This window comes from Ovis aries, chromosome 22 (genome assembly GCF_016772045.2).
Source record: "Ovis aries strain OAR_USU_Benz2616 breed Rambouillet chromosome 22, ARS-UI_Ramb_v3.0, whole genome shotgun sequence".
Classification (NCBI taxonomy): domain Eukaryota; kingdom Metazoa; phylum Chordata; class Mammalia; order Artiodactyla; family Bovidae; genus Ovis; species Ovis aries.
The window spans coordinates 37,542,643-37,560,966 of NC_056075.1; the positions used below are offsets into that span (position 1 = coordinate 37,542,643).

Below are 18,324 nucleotides of genomic sequence, written 5' to 3' on the forward strand. Positions count from 1 at the left end.
AGTGGGGGTTCTGGACAGTTTTCTAGGCATTGGGGGTCTGCCTGTCCACCCAGAAACCTGGGTGGAGGCAGGGAGCCCCATGTCCTCTACACTCCTGCATGTTCCAAAGCCACGTTTTCCTGCTCTGGAACTATGCTGTTGTTTTCCTTGACTTGCTTTTAATGCTCTTCTCATGGTGGCGTCACCTCCTTGGAGAGGCCTTTCTTAATGTGACCGCTTCCCCGCCACTTTGTTACATGAACACAATTTGGAATGACCTTGTTTACTTCGTAGCTCCCTTGATAACTGTGGTCTCACCTCCACACCAAGGGTAGGTCCAGGGGGCACGGATTTTCTGTCCTTTTGCCTGTTTTCGCCACTGCTCGGCAAAGAGCCTGACCCCCAAAAACACTTGCTTTATTGAATGGGGCAGCAAACAGAGGGATGAATCAGGGACCTGAAATGACATCCCATTCCAGTACTCTAGACTGGAAAATCTCATGGACGGAGGAGCCTGGCTGGCTATAGTCCATGGGGTCGCAAAGAGTCAGACATAACTGAGTGACTTTACTTTCTTTCACTTTACTTTCCTGTCCCAAAGCTGGTCTCTCAGTCACTCCACTGGGAGATTTGTGTGTGTGTGACCCTTGGTAGCTTCTAGGCTGTGGTCCCCAGCTCTCCCTGCGGTGTTCCCTGCAGGAGTGCTACAGGGCGGCCCTACCTGGTACATTAAATCAGCATCACCCCAAGGCAACAGACCTGAGATTCAGACAACAAGAAGATAATGGTATAGAGTTCCCATAAGGAATGTTTCCTCATTTGTTTTTATGGCACAACATCAACCCTGGATTGAGAAATTCATTTATCTATCTTCACCCCACATTAGCAGGTAGAAAATGTATTATTTTTGAAATGCTAATAATAAATAGAGTGGTTTAAACTAAACTTCAAAATAATTAAGCTCAATATGAATAAATAGGTGCAGGGTTAGAGGGGGTGGGGATATACAGAGAACATTCTGGGATTATGATTACTTTGTACGTAAAGAGCACTGGCTCATCCATGGAAGTATTTGAGTTGGCCTAGAGATATGCAGCCACCATCACTTCACAGATGATGAGGATTTCAACCAGAAATCCTCAGGGAAGAGAAATAGGCAGCAAAATCCACTCAAGTGAGGACTTACTATGCAACATGTCCACCATTAGGGTCCAGATGCTTTGGGGCTACTATGTATTTGGCTCTGAATGTCTGAGAAGCCAAAGTCAAGAGAGAAAAAAGAACAGATGAGGTTTGCAGGAGGTGCAAGTTCTTGAACTCTGGAGGGAAGTCACCTGAGAGGGAAGAGCACAGATAATGCTGACTCTTGAAAAAAGGATTTCAAATAATTTCTTAAAAATTCAAAGAATTGTCAACCAGGTTCTCAATGTACCCATCAGGCTGCTGAACTATCCCTCCCCAGTTAGTTAAAACCACCTCAGGGCTGATAATCTGATGGCCCAGGGGTACCACTGTTCAAAATCCCCCCAGGCCTCCATCTGAAGACCCACCATTAGGGCATCGCTTCCTGGAAAGAGCATGTGTTTATGCTGCTGTGTGACAGAGGCTGCAGGAATGGGCTGTGTTTAGGATGAGGCGGGCAGAGGGCTGGGACCCTGCGACGTGGGGTTTGGGATTCAAGGAGATGCTGATGATGGGTACACTGATTTCACAGTGGGATTGGATGGTGTGGATGGTTGGTGGGATAAAGGTCCAGCTGGAGCACTAGTGAGCCAAGCTTAGATGTGACCCTGGTCTGGTCTGTGCACAAGGCACCCAGAAGCGTGACTGATCCACAGCATCTTCAGAATCCCCAGACTGTCCTGACCCCGGGATCAACATCTCTTCCTTCCCTGAGAGCACTGAATATTCATCTTTGTCTTATAAGCAGCTGATAAGACACTGAACAAATGTACCTGAATGAAAGAATGGATTAACAGACTGAGCAAATGAGTGCCAGGTCTACTACGATGGCCCAAATCCCATCTCTCTTTCAGTTCTTGCTCAGGGTTACTTCCTCCAGGAAGCCCTCCCTGAATTCACCTGCCCAATTCCATCACTTCAGTTCAGTTCAGTTCAGCTGCTCAATTGTGTCCGCCTCTTTGCAACCCATGAATTACAGCATGCCAAGCCTTCCTGTCCATCACCAACTCCCAGAGTTCACTCAAACTCACATCCATTGAGTCAGTGACGCCATCCAGCCATCTCATCCTTGGTCGTCCCCTTCTCCTGCCCCCAATGCCTCCCAGCATCAGAGTCTTTTCCAATGAGTCAACTCTTCGCATGAGGTGGCCAAAGTACTGGACTTTCAGCTTTAGCATCATTCCTTCCAAAGAAATTCCAGGGCTGATCTCCTTTAGAATGGACTGGTTGGATCTCCTTGCAGTCCAAGGGACTCTCAAGAGTCTTCTCCAACACCACAGTTCAAAAACATCAATTATCTGGCGCTCAGCTTTCTTCACAGTCCAACTCTCACATCCATACATGACCACTGGAAAAACCATAGCCTTGACTAGATGGACCTTTGTTGGCAAAGTAATGTCTCTGCTTTTCAATATGCTATCTAGGTTGGTTGTAACTTTCCTTCCAAGGAGTAAGCATCTTTTAATTTCATGGCTGCAATCACCCTCTGCAGTGATTTTGGAGCCCAGAAAAATAAATTATGACACTGTTTCCCCATCTATTTCCCATGAAGTGATGGGACCAGATGCCATGATCTTCATTTTCTGAATGTTGACCTTTAAGCCATCTTTTCCACTCTCCTCTTTCACTTTCATCAAGAGGCTTTTCAGTTCCTCTTCACTTTCTGCCATAAGAGTGGTGTCATCTGCGTATCTGAGGTTATGATATTTCTCCTGGCAATCTTGATTCCAGCTTGTGCTTCTTCTAGCCCAGCTTTTCTCATGATGTACTCTGCATATAAGTTAAATAAGCAGGGTGACAATATACAGCCTTGACGTACTCCTTTTCCTATTTGGAACCAGTCTGTTGTTCCATGTCCAGTTCTAACTGTTGCTTCCTGACCTGCATACGGTTTCTCAAGAGGCAGGTCAGGTGGTCTGGTATTCCCATCTCTTTCAGAATTTTCCACAGTTTATTGTGATCCACACAGTCAAAGTCATTGGCATAGTCAATAAAGCAGAAATAGATGTTTTTCTGGAACTCTCTTGCTTTTTTGATGATCCAGCGGATGTTGGCAATTTGACCTCTGGTTCCTCTGCCTTTTCTAAAACCAGCTTGAACATCTGGAAGTTTACGGTTCACGTATTGCTGAAGCCTGGCTTGCAGAATTTTGAGCATGACTTTACTAGCATGTGAGATGAGTGCAATTGTGTGGTAGTTTGAGCATTCTTTGGCATTGCCTTTCTTTGGGATTGGAAAGAAAACTGACCTTTTCCAGTCCTGTGGCCACTGCTGAGTTTTCCAAATTTGCTGGCATACTGAGTGCAGCACTTTCACAGCATCACTTTCAGGATTTGAAATAGCTCAACTGGAATTCCATCACCTCCACTAGCCTTGTTCTTAGTGATGCTTTCTAAGGCCACTTGACTTCACATTCCAGGATGTCTGGCTCAAGGTGAGTGATCACACCATCGTGATTGTCTTGGTCGTGAAGATCTTTTTTGTACAGTTCTGTGTATTCTTGCCACCTCTTCTTAATATCTTCTGCTTCTGTTAGGTCCCTACCATTTCTGTCCTTTATCGAGCCCATCTTTGCATGAAATGTTCCCTTGGTATCTCTAATTTTCTTGAAGAGATCTCTAGTCTTTCCTATTCTGTTGTTTTCCTCTATTTCTTTGCATTGATCACTGAGGAAGTCTTTCTTATCTCTTCTTGGTATTCTTTGGAACTCTGCATTCAGATGCTTGTATCTTTCCTTTTCTCCTTTGCTTTTCACTTCTCTTCTTTTCACAGCTATTTGTAAGGCCTCCCCAGACAGCCATTTTGCTTCTTTGCATTTCTTTTCAATGGGGATGGTCTTGATCCCTGTCTCCTGTACAATGTCATAAACCTCCATCCATAGTTCATCAGGCACTCTATCTATCAGATCTAGCCCCTTAATTCTATTTGTCACTTCCACTGTGTATTCATAAGGGATTTGATTTAGGTCATACCTGAATGGTCTAGTGGTTTTCCCTGTTTTCTTCAATTTAAGTCTGAATTTGGCAATTAGGAGTTCATGATCTGAGCCACAGTCAGCTCCTGGTCTTGTTTTTGTTGACTGTCTAGAGCTTCTCCATCTTTGGCTGCGAAGAATATAATCAATCTGATTTCGGTGTTGACCATCTGGTGATGTCCATGTGTAGAGTCTTCTCTTGTGTTGTTGGAAGAGGGTGTTTGCTATGACCAGTGTGTTGTCTTGTCAAAACTCTATTAGCCTTTGCCCTGCTTCATTCCGTATTCCAAGGCCAAATTTTCCTGTTACTCCAGGTGTTCCTTGACTTCCTACTTTCCATTCAGTTCAGTTCAGTCGATCAGTCGTGTCCGACTCTTTGTGACCCCATGAATCGCAGTACGCCAGGCCTCCCTGTCCATCACCAAATCCTGGAGTTCACTCAGACTCACGTCCATCGAGTTGGTGATGCCATCCAGCCATCTTATCCTCTGTTTTCCCCTTCTCCTCCTGCCCCCAATCCCTCCCAGCATCAGAATCTTTTCCAGTGAGTCAACTCTTCGCATGAGGTGGCCAAAGTACTGGAGTTTCAGCTTCAGCATCATTCCTTCCAAAGAAACCCCAGGGCTGCTCTCCTTCAGAATGGGTGCTGATAACAGGTGCGAGTCACTGGTGGCTCCATGGAAAAGAATCCGCCTGCCAGTGCAGGAGACGTGGGTTTGATCCCTGGGTCGGGAAGATCCCCTGGAGGAGGAAATGGCAACCCACTCCAGTATTCTTGCCTGGGAAATCCCATGGACATACAGTCCATGGTGTCACATGAGTCAGACAGGACTAAACAACAACAAGAACAACAAAATAGGTAGGTGTTTTTTTGTGTTCTCTGTTGTCCCTCATTCCAGCTAGACAAACTCATTTTTATCAAAATACCTTCATTCAGTTGCTATGTATTCCCCACACTGTGCTAGACAGAAAGAATTTAAGAGTAAACCAGAGAGACAAGGAGTGATAGTCCAGTGCAGGGATTGTTGAGTCACAAAAGCAGGCAGGGGCCAAGCCCAGGCTCTGCCTGTTTTTGTAGGTAAAGTTTTATTGGTGCACAGCCACAACCATTTGTTTACATATTGTATGTGACTGTGCTTTTGAGTGAGAATGGCAGAGTTAAGTTGCTGTAACAGAGACCATATGGCCAGCAAAGCCTGAAATATTTACTCTCTGGCCCTTTCAGAAAAATGTGCTGACCTTGCTGGGGAATACAACCTAGAAAAAGATCTTCACAGCGCGATGTGTACCCTGAGGGGCCAGAGCAAGTTGACCTAATTGAGACTAGCTGGGCTGGTGGGTGGGTGTGCTCTTGTAGATTGGGTGGCTAGGGAGAGCTGCTCTCCTGGAAATGTCACCTGAGTGGAGACATGAAGGAGGAGAAGGTTGCCATGAGAACACCTGGACAGGGGCCTCCTGGTGGAGGGAACAGCATGTGCAAAGGCCCTTTGATGTGTTGGAGGAAAGGAGAAAAGCTACAATGTGTGGCCGAGAACATCCAAACAGGAGGAGGGTGGGAGAAGATCAGTGTTGGAGAGGCAGGCAGGGGTTAGATCTGTGATTCCCATGGAAGCTGATATTGCCATGAGTTCACCTGGGATGTCTGTTGGAGTGCAAGCGTGCTCAGTCATGTCTGACTCTATGCGACCCCACGGACTGCAGCCTGCCAGGCTCCTCTGTCCTTGGGATTTCCCAGGAGGCAAGAATGCTGGGGTGGGTTGCCATTTCTCACACCAGGGGATCTTCCCGACCCTGGGATTGAACCTGCATCTCTTGTGTCTCCTGCATTGGCAGGTGGATTCTTTACCGCTGTACCACCTGGGAAGCCACTTATTGGGGGAGGGGAGTGCCATATATGCAGTGAATAGGCACCAAGGGTGCAAGACTTCAATCAGCTTCTCCAACAGTCCTACACATAGATGGGCTGGCCTGGGTCCTGCAGGCTTCAGGATGTTCTGGTAGATAATTATGTAGGTAAAAAGCCAATTTCTAATAACCTGAGCCTGAGTATCACTCTCCAATTCACATAAACAGAAAGTAATTTTAGCACAGTGTTAATTATACATTGAATTTTCTAGGAATGGTGCTACTATATAAATTAAGGGATGATTTCTGTGTTTTGTTTGGAATGTTACCAAGTGGTGCTTGTCATGTTGGGAAAATGTCACCTATGGCAACATCACTCTTGGTATTTAAGTCTCCAAACAGCACCCTGACATCAGGTATGAGTTTCTTGTTGTGACATTCTCTATGATTTTACACACAAACACAAGTCCTTGTGTTGAATAGTGAAGTTGTGTCAGAGAACCTTCCAGTTGAAATGCATCTTTTTTTGATATGAATTATGTCTCCCTTCCATATGAAAATTAATATATTAATATATTGATTAAAACATCTTGTGAGTAGATAAATTCTATTACTATTTCCACTGAATTCTATATCAGGATATCAAAGGAGCATTACAAAATATTGGCTGAGACAAGTCCTGGGACTGGATCCCAAAGTTTTCTGTACATCTTGATACAGGGTTTGGATTTTATGCTGAGGAAAACAAGGAGCCATGGCAAGATCTTAAGAGGAGTGATGGGTTCTTTCAGGCAAGGGTGATGATTACATCTTCTCTTTTTCTCTTTGATCTGCCATCCTTCTCCTTCCAGCACCTGGCACGATGCTGGGTGCCCAGCAGGCACTCTGTAAATTAAAGGGCTACCAGCCAGAACAACCACGGCCCATGAGCTAAGCAGGTCTGTACGCCTCCCATCAAACTGAGATTGCTGAGGCCAACAGGGGTTAAGCTGCTTTCCTGGACCAGGTAATGTCTGGTAAGTGATATCTGATAAATAGATATCTGTATGCTTGAGTTGGGGGTTGTTGTTGTTTAGTTGCTAAGCCCTTTTGAGACCCTATGGACTGTAGCCCTCCAGACTCTACTGTCCATGGGATTTCCCAAGCAAGGATACTGGAGTGGGTTGCCATTTCCTTCTCCAGGGCATCTTCCCAAACCAGATTGAACCTGCGTTTCCTGCATTGGCAGGCAGATTCTTTACCCCTGAACCAGCTAGGAAGCTCTGGGTTGGGGGTTACCCATTTCCTTTTCTTGCCCCTGAGAGCAGTTCTTTGGGGCTTCCCTGTTTGCCCAGCTACCCACTAATTCTGTCCAGGCCCAGCACTGCCCACAGGCCTACCTGCCTCGCTCCTGTTACCTAACTGAGGCTGCAGGCATCAGTATGTCCCAGGAGCCAGCTTCTCCATCTTCAATCCTGGCCAAGATCTAAGAATATCTCTGAGAGTATTCCCCAACACGTGCAACAGATGTGCCCACAAATTACCTGGTCCCAGGGGTGGGGAGCAGGCCAGGAAAGGGCAGTGCTTTCCTAAAAGCATTACACACTTAATTTGCAAAGTTACATCACACATTTGTGCAGAGGTTAACTTTCTGGGAGCTTATTTCAGAACCGGAGGCAGGTCAGGGATCCTGAATGAGTCCTTCACAGAGAAGGCAGGGAGGCCTGTAGACGTTCCTTGAGTGTCAGATTCTTTCACATGAACCAGGGCAGATGGGGAGAGGTGGATATTTGAGGGGCCTGTTTCATCTCTGCAAGGGCCCAGTGGGTGCCTCTACAGGCACCCTCACACTTCTTCCTGGGAAAGCCCCTACCAAATGCGTATGCGCGGAGCCTCATCTCACGGGTGTGGAAACTGAGGCTGGATGAGGTCAGGTGTCTTTCTACCTCTTACAGACCATGTGACATGGGCCGAGTCTGAGTTTGAACCCAGGTTCCAGACTCCTAACCCTACTTTCTCCCCACTGCCCAATGCAGTGAGAGATGGAACAGGGGTGATATGTGTTATGTATTAATTTTTAGAGAGCAGTTGCACATATACATCTGGCTACACTTCAAAAAATCTTTACTGAAGTATAGTTAGCTTACAATATTGTGTTACTTTCAGGTGTACAGCCAAGTATTTCAGTTTTAAAATACATATTTATATATATTCTTTTCCAGATTATAATTTATTATAAGATATTCCATGTGCTACAAGGTAAATGCCCTTATTTACAAGACAGAAACAGATTTACCCAGAAAACAAACATGGTTATCAAAGGAGAAAAAAGATGGGGGAGGAATAAATTAGGAGTATAGGATTATATACACACTACTACACTGCTAGTAATATACACACTACTATATATGAAGTAGATTTTCAAAGGACTTACTTAACTATAATTTTTAAAAGTTATTTAATGGCCTTGGGTACTTTATTTATAAGAGTCACAGAGAAAGTTAGGGAACCTATGTGAGATTACAGCCAGGAGTGGACAAGGAACTGTCCACAGAAGCAGTGAAACAGCAAATTGTAAAAATGAGTAAGATTGAACACTCGACAGTTGTGTCAAATTCAGCTCATTTCATTGACAAATTAATTGCCTTGAATTATTATTCATAATGTTATGGTTTTACAAAATAAACGTGGTCATTGCATACTCAGAGGGGACCATTTAGAAGTCCACTTATTTCTAAAACTAATATTAGATACATTACAGTTGCAAAGTTGGAACCCTCATTCTTCCTTATGCTTTTATATTCTGCCTCTAAAATGTATTTCTGTTGCTTCTCCTAGTTATCGTTTTTACTGTGATAAAACATGCGTGCCATAACACTTTTTGTTTAAATAATTTTTAACTGTATCATAGGGTCCAGTGGCATCAAGTCCATCCTACTGCTGCACATACCTATACTTTTTCATGAAACGTAAGAAATCTCTTCTGGAAATTCTAGCAAAGAGCAAATGGATCAAAGGCATGGAGAAAAGTCAGAGCCCCGCATGCTGCCAGGTCCCCTTCCCCGGGTCCTGGGAGCACTTGTAAGCAGGTCTGCCTGTCTACTGAGATGTGGATTTCTGCCAGATTTGCTCATTCGCTGAGACTTCATCACTCCTTACCACCGAGAGAGCATCTCAAACCCAAACTGCCTCTTCCCTACCTCTATATTTCCAAGCAACGTTTCCCCGACCAGATTTACATTTTCAAAAACCCTTCAGATAATCACAAACCCAAGAAACTTCCACTCCTCTGAGGTTTAATTAGGAGAAACTGTCTTCCTGGTACTTCCGAGCGCCTGCCTCTAAATTTCTTGGCGGAAAGGCTAGGTTCACGGCAGCGGATGAGCGGGAGCTAGCAGAACCTGTGAATAGCCTCCCCCTCCGTCCCCGTCTCTCCCCAGCGACCGGGAGAAGGCCGGGCTGCAGGTCATTGAAATCACATTGTGCGTGTGCCCTCTGTCATTAGGACCTAGAGAATGGGGACGATCGGAACGTAGGATAACACATTAGCGATAGATAATAGAGTCTAAATAAACATAATCAGCTTTCCTCTACGTCTCCAGACCAAAGCTTATCTATAAATACCCTAATGACGCCCCACCAGCCAATTACTCGTTTCTTGGAAGAGCCCCTTATTAATGGCGTTTGCAGTGAGGGAAAAACATTAATTATTGGACACAGTGGGATCTTTTACGTGCTGTCTGGTCCGGACAGCACCAATTAATGCAACAATTATTATCAACGACTGTGGCAGCATACTGAGCGCAGCCACCCTGGGCTGGCTCCATGGGGTGGGAGAACCTGTGTGCTGGGGGACCATCACCCACTCGCCACTTCTTCCTCACTGTGGAAACTGCTGGAACAAAGCAGAGGGTGGCCAGAGTGTGTTGGGTGTTCCTTAATTTTTTTAAAATTTATTTTAATTGGAAGATAGTTACTTTACAAAATTGTGATGCTTTTTGCCATACATCAACATGAATTGGCCAAAGGCATACATGTGTCCCCTCCCTCCTGAAGCCCCCTCTCTACCCACCCTACCCCTCCAGGTTGTCACAGAGCCCTGGTTTTGGGCTCCCTGTGTTGTAGGTTTTTCCTTTTAAGCCTGAGCATAGTGCTCCTAGGGTGCTAAGTAGGGGCAAGGGGGAGGAGTCAGGCACTGGTCTGTTGTGTTGAGTTGTTCAGTGAAGCCAGGTAGAATATTGGAGAAGACAGGCCATCCTTCTGCAGAGAGGGCTGCACCTGGCTTGCCCACCCTTACCCCCACCTCTAGCCCCTTCCCTCTCACTTACCACACTGCAGTCCCACTGTATCTCGCTCAGCTTCTCCAACTCAACTATAATCCATCTGCCCCAGGACATTTGCACAAGCTTGAAAGATCTCCTGCTCTTTGCAAGGCTGGCTCTTTTCCAGATGTAGTATGAAAGTTCTCTCTGTAGTGAGGTCCTTCATGAGCTTGAGCCCATAAAACAGCTTGCCCTTAATATTAGTCACTTCTTGTTTCTATTCTTTGCTCAGCATCTATCCTAAATTATATTTAACAAACATTTATCATTTTATTTGCGTTTGTTTCCCCCACAATAATGCCAGCTCCATGAGAACAGAGAGTCAGTTTTCTCCAGCATGTCTTTGAGTGTCTTGCATTTAGTAGTTGCTCAATAAATATTCGGTGAGTGAACAAAAAAGTGGAGTACAGAAATAGTTTATACTTAAGGGGCTCCATACACTTATTTTGGCCACCTGATGCAAAGAGCCAGACTCATTGGAAAAGAACCTGATGCTTGGGAAAACTGAAGGCAGAAGAAGGGGGCAACAGAGGATAAGACGGTTGGATGGCATCACTGACTAAATGGACATGAGCTTGAGCTAACTCTGGAAGATGGTGAAGGATAGGGAAGCCTGTTGTACTGGAGTCCATGGGTTGCAAAGAATCAGACACAACTGAGCGACTGAACAACAACAAAATATCAGATGCCAAAAAGACTAAACCAGCAATTCTGTTGCAGAAATTCCACAGGGGAAAAAAAAAAAAAGCCCAAATTGCTCTATTAATAGCAATAATGTCTCCTGCAAACTCTATGTGGACTCTGCCTCTGCATTTTAAAAGTGATGAGCATGCTTGAAGGAACTTGACGGACTGTCTTGTAAAATATGGGCCTCTATTATTACTCACATCATGGTGCTTTATTGGAGATGGCTAGAAATGAACCTGCCCTGCCCAAGGTATAAAACAGTTGCCAGAATGCTTTATTTTTCTCTTCTCAGTGACAAGCAGAGGATCTCTTCTGGGAGGCATTAATTACAGAGTACTTTGGAAAACTGGTTCAGAGAAGGCTGGGAGATCTCCCCTGGGCCTTGGTCAGGGCTCAGAAGAGGGTGTGCCCTTGTGGTCCTCCTGGAAAAAGAGCTCCAGGCTATTTCTACTACAAATTACCCTTCGGAGTGTTAAATTTGCTTATTTGTGTTATTCAAAATCAGAGTCAAGTTCAAGATGCTCATTCAACCTCACTGAACCTCAGCAACCCCCAGGGCCACTCGCTGGGGTCCAGCCTCATGCACCCTTGATGGAGGTGGTCTTCTCCTGAGGTTTTCTTACTGACTCGGGACCATGGAGTCTTAAAAGCAGCCGTGGGGAGTCCTTAGCCTAGGGCTGCTGTACAGACGTAGCCATGGCAGCCTTTACCATCCCAACTCCCCTAAATAACTGTCTCCAGGGAAACACTCAGAAGTCATGGGGACACTCAGGGCATCTGTCAGCGATGCTTTTGCTTTCATCTCCTAGAGGGTGGCAATGACCTCAGCTTGCAATGATCTCACTCCGTTTGCATGCCTCCTGCACATTTGGTCTTGACCCTGTGATCGAGTTCAAGACTACCCAGCATCTAGGCAGTTGAGGGGCAGACAGATTGTGAGCTGCTGGAGGGCGGGGTCTGCAATGTCCCCACGCTGTTCAGTGCCAGCTTGGCGATGCCAGCTTGGCAGTGTTCAGAAGTCTGTCTCAATGCCATGTTGCACTGACATTGTAAGTCTCTTCATCTCCACCCTACCTCTCCGACACCTGACCAGCCTGTGATTCTTGGATAGCTAGAACCACAAAGTCGCATCCATCTCTAGTGCCTAGTACAGGGCCCAAGCCCCTGAAATGACTTTCAGACTCCAGAATGAGGGAAGTCACAGGTCCTTGAATGAAGCTGCCTCAAGGAGGTGCCCAAGATGACGATCCCCACTACAGAAGTACCTCCCTCTTCCTTCTCCTTGAGAAGGAGCATTTGGGGTTACTGTGGACTTCCGGATGCCCAGGATGAAAATTAAAATGAAGCATTCTGCTAAGTCACTTCAGTCGTGTCCGACTCTGTGTGACCCCGTAGACGGCAGCCCACCAGGCTCCTCCGTCCCTGGGATTCTCCAGGCAAGAACACTGGAGTGGGTTGCTATTTCCTTCTCCAACGCATGAAAGTGAAAAGTGAAAGTGAAGTCGCTCAGTCATGTCCAACTCTTAGCAACCCCATGGACTGCAGCCTACCAGGCTCCTCCACCCATGGGATGTTCCAGGCAAGAGTACTGGAGTGGGGTGCCATTAGAGTGAAGTTATTCCGAACAAGGAGCTCGGCTGATCTGGGTTTGAATCTTGGTCCTGCCACCTACTGGCAGGAGGCATCGAACATGAAACTGAATCTTCCGGCAGTTTGGTTTCCTTGTGTCTAAGATGATGGCTCAGTCAGTAAAGAATCTGGCTGCAATGTGGGAGAGCTGGATTCGATCCCTGGGTCGGGAAGATCCCTTGGAGAAGGGAATGGCACCCCACTCTAGTGTTCTTTCTGGGACAATTCCATGGACAGTGAAGCCTGCCAGGCTCTAGTCCCTGGGGTTGCAAAGAGTAGAACACAGCTGAGCAGCTAACACACTTTCAAGATAGAAATGGCCAAATTCTCATCACTTGTGTGGAGTGTTCCATGGGGTGACGTCAGTAGAGGGTCTGCCATGATTAGGATAAGATAAACCTCTAATAGATGTTAGCTGCTGTGATTACTGTGCTATAAATGGAGAGCTTCAGCACACGGGACTGAGGTCAGCTGACAGATTTGTACTGGATGCTCACTGTAGGGGGCTAAGTGTTGTCCTCTGCCCTGAAGAAGCCATGGTGACAAAGGTTGAATCTATCCCAGAGAATCTGTTGCACATTAACGATGCATGGCTTACTGCCGACTGGAACTCACTTATCCTGGAGACTCTGGGCCCATGTCTTGCAGAAGGACACCTTACATGGACGCAGAGCATTTGACAAAGGAAAGGAAGACCAGAGATTGTGGAGTGTGGGCTGCTTCCAAAGGCACCAACGGCAGTACTACAGCACCTTGTTGTAGTCCCCAGACTGCGCTGGACGATGATTGCACGTATGCATACTCAATCAGTCGTCACTGACTCTTTGCAACCCCATGGACTGTAGTTTGCCAGGCTCCTCTGTCCGTGGAATTTTCCAGGCAAGAATATAGAAGTGGGTTGCCATTTCCTATGCCAGGGGATCTTCCAAACCCAGGGATCAAACCTGCATCTCTTGCATCTCCTGCATTGGCAGGCAGATTCTTTACGCCTGTACCACGTGGGAAGCCCCTGGACAATCATTAACCATCTTTAAATCAACCAGTGCCTGCAGCCATGTAGAAATGCCCAAGTCAGAGGATCTAAATCATAAATCCTGGGCTGCAATTCAGATTGTCTGCCATTAGGACTCTACATCAGGGCTTGTGTTTGGGAAACTGCTGTTTATTTTCTCTGTGGCGTCCTGATGTATTTCTAAATCAACTGATAGATACTATCAGCTGCTCAAGGGGATGACTGTCTATTTCTCCAGGATACTGTGAAACTCCCTAAGTGAATATCATGTGTGCAATATAGCAGCTATCTTGTTTGGCCTCCCCAAATGTACTGTCTAAATTTGGAGAAAATCAGCCAGGCGTTTCATGTGCTGTGAAAACAGACAGACAGAAAAGTATTTCATTTATGTAGATTTGATGTATAGGGTCTCTGGTTAATGTCACTTGATATCCTTTGATTCTAATTCCTCCTTTCTCTTTTTATTTGTCATCCCCCCAACCACACACACACGCATGTGCACACACACACACACACACACACACACACACACGTTCCATGCCCGACTCTTTCTCAAGCACAGTGATTCTTGATTTCCTGGACTGCTGAAGAATATGGTAGTCATTTAAAAAGTGTTAAATTCCTTCCTCTAAATTGCAGTGTCTCTTCCAATGATTTCCATGATTATTTAAGACAAATGACTTTTCTTTTGAATTCAGAATATAATTTATTCCGAAACAATAGCATAAGTTTCATATCAGTGTGCAGTCTCTATTGTGCAGTTAGCTGTACTGTGCTATGCCATGCTAAGTCACTTCAGTCATGTTTGACTCTTCTCTGTCCATGGGGTTCTCTAGGCAAGAACACTGGAGTGGGTTGCTGTGCCCTTCTCCAGGGGATCTTCCTGACCCAGGGATCAAACTCGCATCTGTCTCCTGCATTGGCAGGTGGGTTCTTTACCACTAGTACCACCTGGGAAGCAACTCCAGCCGTTAGTGGAAAGACTGATGAAAAGCAATGCTCTTCCAGTTCGGAGGGTTTACCAGCCCATGATAGTTAAGGAGTAAAACTCCTTCGCAGCTGGCTCACTGCTCTCCGCTTCTTATCTGATCACACGTGCATCACGCTTGCTACCTCGTGGTCTTTTGTGGCAAGTTCAATACCTTCTCTAGTGCAGGGCCCATCTGTGAACCTTGTATAATTGGGGTCCCTCACAAAATGTGTGTACTTTACATAATTGCTCTAACCATGTACCTTATGAAATTGGAAACCAGGGACCTTTGAGATATCTAATGACATCATATGACTTTTATTAATTTCTGCCTATTTGCTTAGTTGTCCATTTCTATACTTGTTCTAAACTTTGATGAGGAAAGGAAATCCTGATTATGTAGTTACCTACAGAGTTTTATTCACACAATAAAAGAAATATCGAATGAAAAAGAATGAAGTCGGTGTTAAATGAAACCCACAAAAATATAAAGCCACGGTACTGAAGACTGTCTTGAGTACCAACAACACCTTCCTTTACTTTGAGGATGGAAAAGTCTCCTGAGCTCTAGACTGCCTCTAGGTAGAGTGCAGGTGAGCAGGCAGAGGATACAGGGAGGCCCCGGTGTAGTGAGAAAGAAAGCCCTGGCAAAGGAAACAGGTCCTGAGACAGACTGATTAGCGGAGAGATCTGGGGTAAGTTATTTGGATTTGTGGGGCCTCTGTTTTCTCATCTATATAAAGAATCAAAGTTAGCCCTCATCTTACTGAACAGTACTGGGCATAAATGAGATAATTTATGTGATGGACTGAGCACAGTGCCCAGTTCCTAGAGAGTACTCAATAAAGGAAGGATAAATGCTTTTCTAATAATTAGAACCAGTTAAAGCTTTATTGACTATGCCAAAGCCTTTGACTGTGTGGATCACAATAAACTGTGGAAAATTCTAAAAGAGATGGGAATACCAGACCACCTGACCAGCCTCTTGAAAAACCTATATACAGGTGAGGAGGCAACAGTTAGAACTGGACATGGAACAACAGACTGGTTCCAAATAGGAAAAGGAGTACGTCAAGCCTGTATACTGTCACCTTGCTTATTTAACTTCTATGCAGAGTACATCATGAGAAACGCTAGGCTGGAAGAAGCACAAGCTGGAATCAAGATTGCCAGGAGAAATCTCAATAACCTCAGATATGCAGATGACACCACCCTTATGGAAGAAAGTGAAGAGGAACTCAAGAGCCTCTTGATGAAAGTGAAAGAGGAGAGTGAAAAAGTTGGCTTAAAGCTCAACATTCAGAAACAAAGATCATGGCATCTGGTCCCACCACTTCATGGGAAATAGATGGGGAAACAGTGGAAACAGTGTCAGACTTTATTTTTTGGGGCTCCCAAATCACTGCAGATGGTGATTGCAGCCATGAAATTAAAAGACACTTTCTCCTTGGAAGGAAAGTTATGACCAACCTAGATAGCGTATTGAAAAGCAGAGACATTACTTTGCCAACAAAGGTCTGTCTAGTCAAGGCTATAGTTTTTCCAGTGGTCATGTATGGATGTGAGAGTTGGACTATGAAGAACGCTGAGCACCGGAAAATTAATGCTTTTGAACTGTGGTGTTGGAGAAGACTCTTGAAAGTCCCATGGACTGCAAGGAGATCCAACCAGTCCATTCTGAAGGAGATCAGTCCTGGGTGTTCTTTGGAAGGACTGATGCTAAAGCTGAAACGCCAGTACTCTGGCCACCTCATGCGAAGAGTTGACTCATTGGAAAAGACTCTGATGCTGGGAGGGATTGGGGGCAGGAGGAGAAGGGGACGACAGAGGATGAGATGGCTGGATGGCATCACCGACTCGATGGACATGAGTTTGAGTGAACTTTGGGAGTTGGTGTTGGACAGGGAGGCCTGGCGTGCTGCAATTCATGGGGTCACAGAGTTGGACATGACTGAGCGACTGAACTGAACTGAAAGATGGCATGGGCTTCCTTGGGCATGGACTAGTGAGTCCCCTGCCACTGGAAGTATTTAAGAGGAGGTAACTGGCTTCTTAGTTTCTTGTGCAAAAGAATTACCTGTGGAGAGTGTTAACAGTTGACTTCTGATTTACATAGGTTCTGGGTGGGGTCTGAGGTTCTGCATTTCTAGTGACCTCAGGTCAGTGGTCCCCAACCTTTTGGACACGAGGAACCGTTTTTGTGGAAGATGATTTTTCCACAGACTGGGTGAAGGGTGGTTTTGGGATGATTCAAGGGCATTAAACTTATTGTGTTACATCAGTTCCACATCACGCATTAGGTCCTGGAGATTGGGGGGCTCCTGCTATAGGTGATATTATTGCTACCCTATGACCTTCTTCCCTTGGGTAGAAGGGAGCTAGTTGATTCATTGGGGTTGGGGTTTGCTGGAGAAGACACTAGACAACACAGATGGAGCAACATGCTCCATGTTGTCCTATTTGGTGGCCATTGGTCAATTGTGGCTATTAAGCGTTTGCAACATGACTGAGTCCAAATTCCAATGAACTTTGAGTATAAAATAAAATAACTCAGTATATTAAAAAAAGATGTAAAATATCTCAATAACTTTTATATTGATTGCATACTGAAGTGATAATATTTTGATATATTAGGTTCAATCATATATGAAAATTAATTTCACCTGTTCCTTTTTATGAATTTATTTAATTTTTTACTATAGCTATTAGGAAATGTAAAATGCCATGTGTGGCCCACATTCCATTCCTATTGGGAAGCACTGAGCTGGACCATTCCCAAAGTCCCCCATTGCACCCAGGGGTCCGTGGTTTTCACGTGGACTCTAAGCTGATGTCCACATGTGTCTAGGTGTGTGTCTCCTGGAGAATGGTGGCCTGCTTCTTCCCTCTGCTGCTGCTGCTGATGGTAGTGAGCAGGGGAGAGACAGAGCCCAGGTTCTCCAGCCTCCTGATTGCCTGGGACCAGGTGTAGGGTGAGGAGGGAGCCTCTGGGTCTCTCCACTTTTCCCTCCCTCCTCATCTCCTTCAGAGCTATCAGACAACAAAATGCCTACAGAATAATCAGTTTCTACCTTTGAATATTCATTGGAAGGACTGATGCTGAAGCTGAAGGTCCAGTACTCTGGCCACCTGATAGGAAGAGCTGACTCACTGGAAAGCACTCTGATGCTGGGAAAGATTGAAGGCAAGAGAAGAGGGCAACAGAAGATGAGATGGTTGGATGGCATCACCGACTCAATGGACATGAGTCTGAGTAAACTCCAGGACATGGTGAAGGACAGGGAAGCCTGGTGTGCTGCAGTCCACGGGGTCGCAACGAGTTGGACCTGACTTAGTGACTAAGCACACCTTTGAAAATGTAATTCCTTAAAACTGCCTTCCTGGAGGAAAGCAAACTTTGTCTTTTACCCAGAGCTCCTTACTGAACTTACACCTCACCACCCAAAATAACAAAAGCTGCCTGGGGGAGACATTTCCTTTGGGAGCTGGGTGTTCAGGAACCCAGGAGGCAGAGGCCCCAGCAGTGTCCACAGATGGACTTATGTCATCTCCCAGAAGGTCTCCTGGTGGATGTGGCTTGAGGGCCCCCAAGGGTCTGAGGAAATGAGTCCTGTCACCCTGCATATGATGTGGCAATCAGAGGTGGGGCATGCACATGTCAGAGGTCAATGCTAGTTTAACCCCATAACTGCAGACTTTTAACATCATCTCTAATCTCTGCTCCCCATGTCCAGCCTCCTGCTAT

The 18,324-nt window shown here is 45.6% G+C and overlaps 1 long non-coding RNA gene across 1 annotated transcript in view; it reads left to right on the top strand.

The window, feature by feature from the left end:
- LOC105604311 (uncharacterized) overlaps nt 1-15,034 on the top strand; it is a 28,233-nt gene extending 13,199 nt beyond the window's left edge. The window contains exons 3-4 of the long non-coding RNA XR_003586595.3: nt 6,832-6,996; nt 8,871-15,034. This is a non-coding gene — a long non-coding RNA (uncharacterized LOC105604311). The remainder of the gene's footprint in view (nt 1-6,831; nt 6,997-8,870) is intronic.
- Nucleotides 15,035-18,324: the final 3,290 nt, after the last annotated feature.